At 42.0% G+C, this 7933-nt stretch overlaps 1 long non-coding RNA gene across 1 annotated transcript; it reads left to right on the forward strand.

Annotated features, from left to right (window-relative positions):
• LOC122969955 lies at window positions 1-2302 on the forward strand. The gene is made up of 3 exons (XR_006399122.1): window positions 1-1508; window positions 1587-1714; window positions 2231-2302. It is a non-coding gene; the product is annotated as an uncharacterized LOC122969955 (long non-coding RNA).
• The last annotated feature ends 5631 nt before the right edge of the window (window positions 2303-7933 follow it).

A 7933-nucleotide genomic window follows, 5' to 3' on the forward strand; every position in this document is an offset into this window, starting at 1 on the left:
ACTTTCTAGCATGTCACATGAAAAAGCGGGACAGGTACATCCGTCAAAGCCCAATTGAAGTGAGCGTCAGCATCAACCATCTGACGGAGGCAAGAGGTGTGAAATTATGTGTTGTTTCAAGTGGAAAAGATATGATTTACTGTCTGACGTCCTGATGTGAATGTCTGACATTTGATCACGATGGGTAGATCACAAAAATCCCATCCCATCCACTCAACTTTGGTGCTGGTATGTTTGTCAATGGGAAACCCTCTTTTCACACAGAACGTGACAGATCAAAACACATAAAATACAGAACGTCACTTGAACAGCGAGTAGAAGTTCCTGCTAGGGGAAGTTTGACTTACTGAACCTATTTACCACCACCCATCTACCTACTGCTGTGTTCAAAGTCAGAACTCAGGCTTCTCAGACTATGAAAAATAAAGTAAAAAAGAGGTCCTAGTCGGGAGGTAGGATGTGATGTGCTTACACTGCCAACAGACCACAGTTTCTGGTGCTTGTGAGGATCCAAACTAATGTATCCCCACGTTGTTAGCTCAAATGCATAGAGGTTAGTAATGATGCATAACCAAATTTTGACTTTTTACAAGAGAATGTAGCATAATAGCACAGAAAAACTAACCTTTCATTTTAATGAGGAAGGGGTCAAGGAACATTTGCCTGTACATACTTGTTTGTAACTGAAGTAAGCAGGAGAGCAGGAGGGTGCAAGGACAGGGATACTTGGTAATGTATTTAAGTATTTGAGAAAATTGTGCTAGCCTCACTAGCTTATGTAGTTTATGTATGCAATATTACTTCTTTTCCCACTTGCTTTCCACCAAAGTGAACAAGTAAATTTCACCCTGCCAGCTCTGGTCTTTCAGACAGTGAGAAGTTACTGCTTCAGCTGCTCGTAAACAGTAGTGGTGTATTTTGAATGGGTGGCTGTCATGATTCCAGCCTCGGTTTATTTGTTTCCTTTGCCCATTGTGCCTCTGTCCCTGCGTTCAGCCCCGTACTGTCTTCCCTTGGTTTTGCCGTTCTCCACCTGTCCACCAGATGCCCCCAGACTTTCTTGCATTGTTCCCCACACCCAGCTGCTCACCTGTTGCAACTCCCCAATTATCCTCACCTGCTGCTCATTGTCTCATCAGCCCCACTAGCTTATATAATGGACCTCTGCCCTCCATTCCTTGCTAGTTCATCAACATTGCTTTGTTGTATATAGACCTTCTGCCTGTTTGTGACCTACCTGCCTTGCTCTCTTAGTCTTGTTTGGATGGCTTTTCTGTTGCTGACCTGTAAGCCTGGTTTTGAACATTCATTTATTAAAGCCCTTTTCTTTCAACCTGTCTGTCCCTGGTGTCTGCATTTGCATCCTCTTCCTGTTTGCCCAGCTACCTCATACCCACACCCATGACAGTTAACAGTGGGGCATAACTTAACTGCTGCAGCTACTGGCTACATCTGAGCCTACAACCTGTGGCAGATGGTACCATCCACCCTGTCTAATTTCAACAGACGTAAGCTCTTTCAGTTTTTCATACGATGAGAGTGCAATGGTCATTGAGTTGTACATTAATGAGACATTTTTTGGGCAGTTTTATTCCTTAAATACAGACACTAGAGACATTGACAGGAAATGAGGAAGAGAACTGCAACACACCCTGGCCAGACTTGAACCATGGACATTGTGGTTAATGATGGCCCCTCAACCTCTAAACCACAGGTGTGTCCCATGTTTTATTAACTTATCCTCATAATCTAGCAAATTAATGAGAATATGAGGTGTTATGGGACCCTGACTTTATGTTAAGTGGTAGTTGTGGTAAGTTTTAGGGGGTTTGCTAGCTAGTGAATAGGATTTGGCATTTGTTTGGTTCAGTATATTATCAGGGATCATGCAGCCATACCACAGGTGTTGAAAGCTTGAATAGAGCATTTGAACTTTCAGCAGTTACTCTTTTTGTCAACCAATGAACAGAACATAAAAAATGTGTGTGTGTCAAGATAAAATATGAAATGATAATAGCTCTGTTTTTTTGTGAAGACTAAAAGTACAAAATCTTCACTTGTGGCAGGGTTTCCACTTATTTCTGCATGATTTTATGGGTCATAAGCAATGCTGGACAGATTAGATAACAGTTACTTATCAAAATAACACTCCATTACAACTTGTTTTCTGTCTTACTAGTAGTTTGATGGAGGGTTGATATTTCTTTGATCTCTGTACATCCGTGGACAGACTGGTCCGATACATGTTAGCATGGTGTGAGGACTGGAGATGTGCGGATGAGATGTGACTCCAGGTAACTCCTCAGCCGGCTTGCTAACGTTACCCACTGGTAAGTGTGTAACATTGTGGGTGTGGGTACTTTGAAGTTGTTTAAAGTGCTGCTGGTGAGTGACAAAAGTAAAGTAACGAGTAATGTAACTAATTAATTTTGCTGTGTGATTACATTTTTCAAGTAGTTTTCCCAACACTGGTCCTCTACACTGGCTTACATGATCACTGTTGATGCTGTAAGCCTAATTTGATGAAAAAATGTAGAATAAGCTGATAGTGAAACCTGTGGCTTCAAGTGATTAGCGCAAATGAAAAGCAAACACCCCAACACACACTCACACACACACAACCACAGGGGACTGATATTTTTAGTCATGCTATTCGATCAACCTGGCTGGCCACTATAATGAGGTGAGGGAGATGGAGGCTGGTTCCTTTCACAGGTCAGCGGACTGACAAAGCCCAGTGTCACAGCCTGGAACCTGGGAGCTGTCTGCTTGCTAGAGTCTGTCTGGGCTACGTGTGCCTGTATGGGAATGATCTGTATTCATCTCCACTGCGCTGTGGCCCGCTTCTATTTAATATGTGCCTGCTGTAGCCTCCCAGCCATCACCTGGCACTGCAGAGTTCATTCTCAGCGTGTGTTTTTATCAGCACCTCTAGTTGCTCGCTGCTGATGAGAACAGCCCCAGCTCAAAGTACCATCTCATACCGCAATCACACCCATCGAGGTTCAGGGGAAAAAAAACAGGGAAAAATGAAGAAACTACCCGGTGTGGCGTGGCAGGTGAAAGAGTTCGGCCTTAACTCCTCCTGCTGAACTGAGTCGGGGCTGATAGAGGACTAAAAGTCAGCCATCTCCTTGGGGATAAAGACTTTTAAAGCTGTTAATCCTCAGTCTGTGGATGATTGAGGTGAACGTCTGACATTTGAAGCCTTTTATGTTAAAGTTTCCAAAGCTTACGGCTGTGTGTGTACGTGTGTGTGTTCTGTAGCAATGTAGCTTTGCCAAGACAATAAAGGTGGTAAACTTTCAGAGGAACGTCCTGTGTGTGTGTGTGTGTGTATGAGTTGGACACACAAAAGGGGAAATCTGAGCGGTTCTCTTGCCCAGACTATGACAGCTTGCTGCTCCTGTGCTTATGAAAATAAATGCTGACGAGTGTTGAACTGGCTGGGGTGCGCAGGTGTCAGCCGGGGAAGAGAGACGACTCTTTGGGCTGACAGGCCGACGCGCCTGGTTTGCATTGAGATGCATGACGCAGCCCTTCGCCTCAGCCCTCCAATCCAGCCTCTGTGCCCCCCACCCCTCCCCGGTTGCTGCAGGGTGGGGGAGGTGGATGGCGGCTGTAGCTGGAGCTGAGATCGGGGCAGCTGAGGCTCACAGCCATGGCAACATGTCCCCTATCAGTATTCCACTGTGACAAGTGCTGATGCTGCCCTTGCTGTCGCTTTGCCTCCCTGTAAAACTTCAGCCTGTCTTTGTTTTGGACCGTCTTTGCACTTTTCTTCTGACATCCACAGCTTTTGCTTTGAGGCTGTCTTTGTGAATGTTTTTCCCTGTGACTCTCAGCATTCGAGTGTTGCTGAATATTGAAGTGGCCCGCTGCAAGCTGCTTTTGTCCATGCGCCCTGAAAATTTAATAAGTTGACCTGTGCTTATATTGAGAAATTCCCTGCAAACAAAACCTATTATACAACTAATTCATAAGCCGCCAACACCAATTCTGCTACATTTCCTGCCCGTTTCTAGCAAGTGATAAATAGCTAGTAATGATGAAGAAACTCGGTAAACAATGTCCTGTGGTGGTCCTACAGTGCAGACAATTTAAATAAAAATAACCTTTCTACCTGTGGCACAAAAAATCTATTTAAAACTAAGAGTCTAAAATGACAGCAGGAATATTTTGGGCACATTACAGGTGGTTGGCAACGGCAGCAGGTACAGTGAGGGAGCACCTCTCTGCCTCTGGCTGACTGATATTAGACTATCTGACCCAAATTTAGTTTGTGATGACTGCTTCTTTTGCTGTGGGAAAAATATCTCTCCTTCCTGCGCAGGTTTATTCAGTCTGCATTATGGCACTTTCATGTGACTTCTTTTTTTTTTGTCTTCCCCCTGCAGAGTAGGGTAACAGCAGTCATTGTTTTTGAGCTGCAGGGGTGGAGAGCCAAAACAATTTTAGACAAACATTTTTTAGGCTGGTTAAGGTTATAAAGTTAGAATAGGGTGATTTTTTATGTACAGTGTTGGTGGAGAAGCAGCCTATTTCTTTAGGCTTCCACCTGCTGTGTTTTGTTTTATTGTTTTACTTTTGCCTATTCCTCTCTGCCTTCTGCTTTATAGCTTTTATGTCTTACTTCACTCTGTTGCCTTCATTGTCTTGTTTGCTTATTTTATTTATTCTTTTGGTCCTTTTACTGTTGCTACCTGGCTTTACCATTAGTTTCTTGTTTGCTTATTTGAATCAACAGTTGTTTTTTTTTTTACATTAACCCATGTGGTTCTTTCTCCTCATCGTTAGTGAACGTGAGCTAGTTATTTGAAACTTGTTCATCTTATGATCTCTATACTGCACACTGTGGTTGAAGCAGCATCAATACATTTTTTGGCTACTCGGTGGTAAAACTTAAAGGATAGGTTCATAGTTTTTCAAGTCTGTCTTAAAACAGCTGTCAGGTGTCCATATGAACAATGAAAGAGGTTTTCCTCGCTGTAATCATTCCTCCTGTTCATACTGGATATTAAAAGATCCCCTTCAGATGTGCTTTCAATGTAAGTGATGGGGGACAAAATCCACAGTCCTTCTATGCAAAAATACATTTAAAAATGTATCTGAAGCTCATATGAGGCATTAGCATCAAAATCTCTCTTTGTGTTTCCTCAGTGTTTCTCTGTTGAGCTGCGGTGAAAGTATAGTGACAAAAAGAGGAACTTTGGCACTAAAAAGACTGTAACATTGAAAGATATCTACTTGATTTGACGAAGCTTCATATTAGCTTCAGATGTGTGCTGTGGGACTTCTGGTACATCATCTTCAAACTCACTTTCATACTCAAAACTTATTTCTACATGATCCTCATATTCTGAAACATCCTCTTCTTCACTATGTCGCTCACTCTCTCTGAATATTAGCTCCGAGGTCCTCTGAGCAGAGAATCTGTTGCTCATATTGCTGGTGGGGGATTGTGGTTGAAGTGACCTATACACGTTGATGTAGAGTTATTTACCTGTTTTGTCCCTCCCCTGATGTGCAGATGTGAGGGGCCTAGTGCCAGAAAGTTTAGTGTTTTGGAATAACACTGTGCAGATTCCCGCTCTGCAGAGGGTAAAGAGAGCGGGAAAGCAGGAGAAGACGGTTTCTCGCTGCTTGAATTGTAACAGTGTAGCAGCGTGTACATCTCTCTCTCTATCTGTGTGTGTGTCTGTGAGTGAGTGACTGAGATAGTGTGTGTGTGCACGTTTCTGTGTATCTGTGTCTCTGTGTGTATGCAGGTCAAATTGACCTGAACACTGTATGAAGGACATAAATGTATGGGGGATTGTAGCATTTGTACTCAATGATTTTTTTTTTTCTTTTACATGTTCTTCACAGAAAATAAGAAAATAATAAGAAGTTTCAGGTTGAAAAACTGTATCCTTGTTTAATTTTTCTTTATGTAAAAATTTGGAATGGGTCAACTTGACCTGGACACCACTGAAAGGTTAATTATGTGCTTGTAATTTGCTGTTCTTGCGTTTTCTTTTTATATTTGTGATTACTTCTTTTGTGCTGTCCATAAAAAGCACTTTGTGCTCCTGGTTTGACAAGTGCTATACAAATAAAATTATTATTATTATTATTATTATTATTATTATTATTATTATAACTACTTATTTCTTGGTTTTTGACTGTAAAAACAGCAAATAAAGTTGCTTGAACGTAATTTCACCCACTGTTCAAAAAAATAATAATTTGTGCAGCTTTAAACGCACAATATGTAATTTCAGCCGCTAGGGGTCTCTCAATCAAAACAATAACAAAAGACGGAGTGTGATGACGGTGTGAAGTAGCGAGGGATCATGGGAGTTGTTGTCTTTGTCGTTAAATAACCAGCTTCACCGGAACAGGATTACTCCAGTGTTAATCATTCGGGATGTTTTTACCAGGAGCCGAATTACCCTCTTCTCCAGCACAAACGGACCCGGAGATTACAGGTAAAAACACTGAATAAAGCTGTTTCACCTAAAAAAAATCAGTATTTCTCCCACGATATACGGCGACCACCGGACGTCCGGTGCGAGCTGTTAGCCGAGCTGCTGCTAACACTTGTTCGGGTTATTTCTCTTTTAACTTTAGATTAGGTCTACTCCAAAAACAAACGTACACGCAGATTAAAAGCGTTAAAATACTAATTAAAGCTGTTTTACAAAAAAATAAATAAAAAATCAGTGTTTCTCCGACGATGTACGGCGACGACCGGACGTCCGGTACGGGCTGTTAGCCGAGCTGCTGCTAACACTTGTTCGGGTTATTTCTCTTTTAACTTTAGATCCAGACGTTCGGCCGGTTTATCCGTAGAGGTCTACTCCAAAAACAAACGTACACGCAGATTAAAATCGTTAAAATACTAATTAAAGCTGTTTTACCCACCAAAAAAATCAGTGTTTCTCCGACGATGTACAGCGACGACCGGACGTCCGGTACGGGCTGTTAGCCGAGCTGCTGCTAACACTTGTTCGGCTTACGTCCGGTCGTTTTCTCCCGGGAGCCGAATTATCCGCAGAGGTCTCCTCCTCTTCAAGAACAAATGTACACGCAGATTGAAATCGTTAAAAAATTACTAATTAAAGCTGTTTCATCTAAAAGATCAATATTTCTCCGACGATGTTTGGTGACCACCGGACCTCCTGGAGGGGCTGTTAGCCGAGCTGCTGCTAACGTTTGCCCAGTTTATTTCTCTGATAACTTAAGATCCAAACGTCCAACGACTAAAATCTTTCTTCCGGCTAAAAGATATAGTTAAAAGCGACCTAAATTTATCATGAAAATGTGGCTTAAAACTGAATAAAAGTTAATAAAAGTTCATAACAGTTTGTGTGGAACAACCACAACACCGATGTATTATCTTGTATGTGTGTAAGTTACTCTTTGGTAGACGCCATTGTAGTGGACAAATACAGCGCGTATGAAGAAATCTTCTGGTCAGTATGAAGGAGGAATGATTACAGCAAGAAAAACTGACTCATGCAAACGCTGAGTCATGCATCTTGTGCGTGTTTACTCTTTGGTAGAGGAGGTATGACGCCACTGACATGCGACTAAATGAAACGGTCCTTAACTTTGATTAAATTACAGATTTCTCTTGGTTTGAAAATTGTTGGAAACATTTGGGATAATGTAAGCACACAACACAAAATATATAACATAGGTCTAGTTGTTTTTAGACATTTTAATGTGGAATAATTACATATTATAGCTTTTAACAGCACATGGAACAGTGTACACCTGTTTACTGTGTGTTGTGAATGTAGCTGTGATTAGATCAGCGTGGTACCCTGGCATCATCTACCTCATCTACCATTACCAGCCTCAGCCAGTCTAACACTGAAACCACACCAAAGAGCAGCCAAGTGCGTCCCGTGGTGAGCTGCCATGCAATCTCTATGGAAAAACTACA

The sequence above is a fragment of the Thunnus albacares genome, chromosome 19, assembly GCF_914725855.1.
Source record: "Thunnus albacares chromosome 19, fThuAlb1.1, whole genome shotgun sequence".
NCBI classification, from domain to species: Eukaryota; Metazoa; Chordata; class Actinopteri; order Scombriformes; family Scombridae; genus Thunnus; species Thunnus albacares.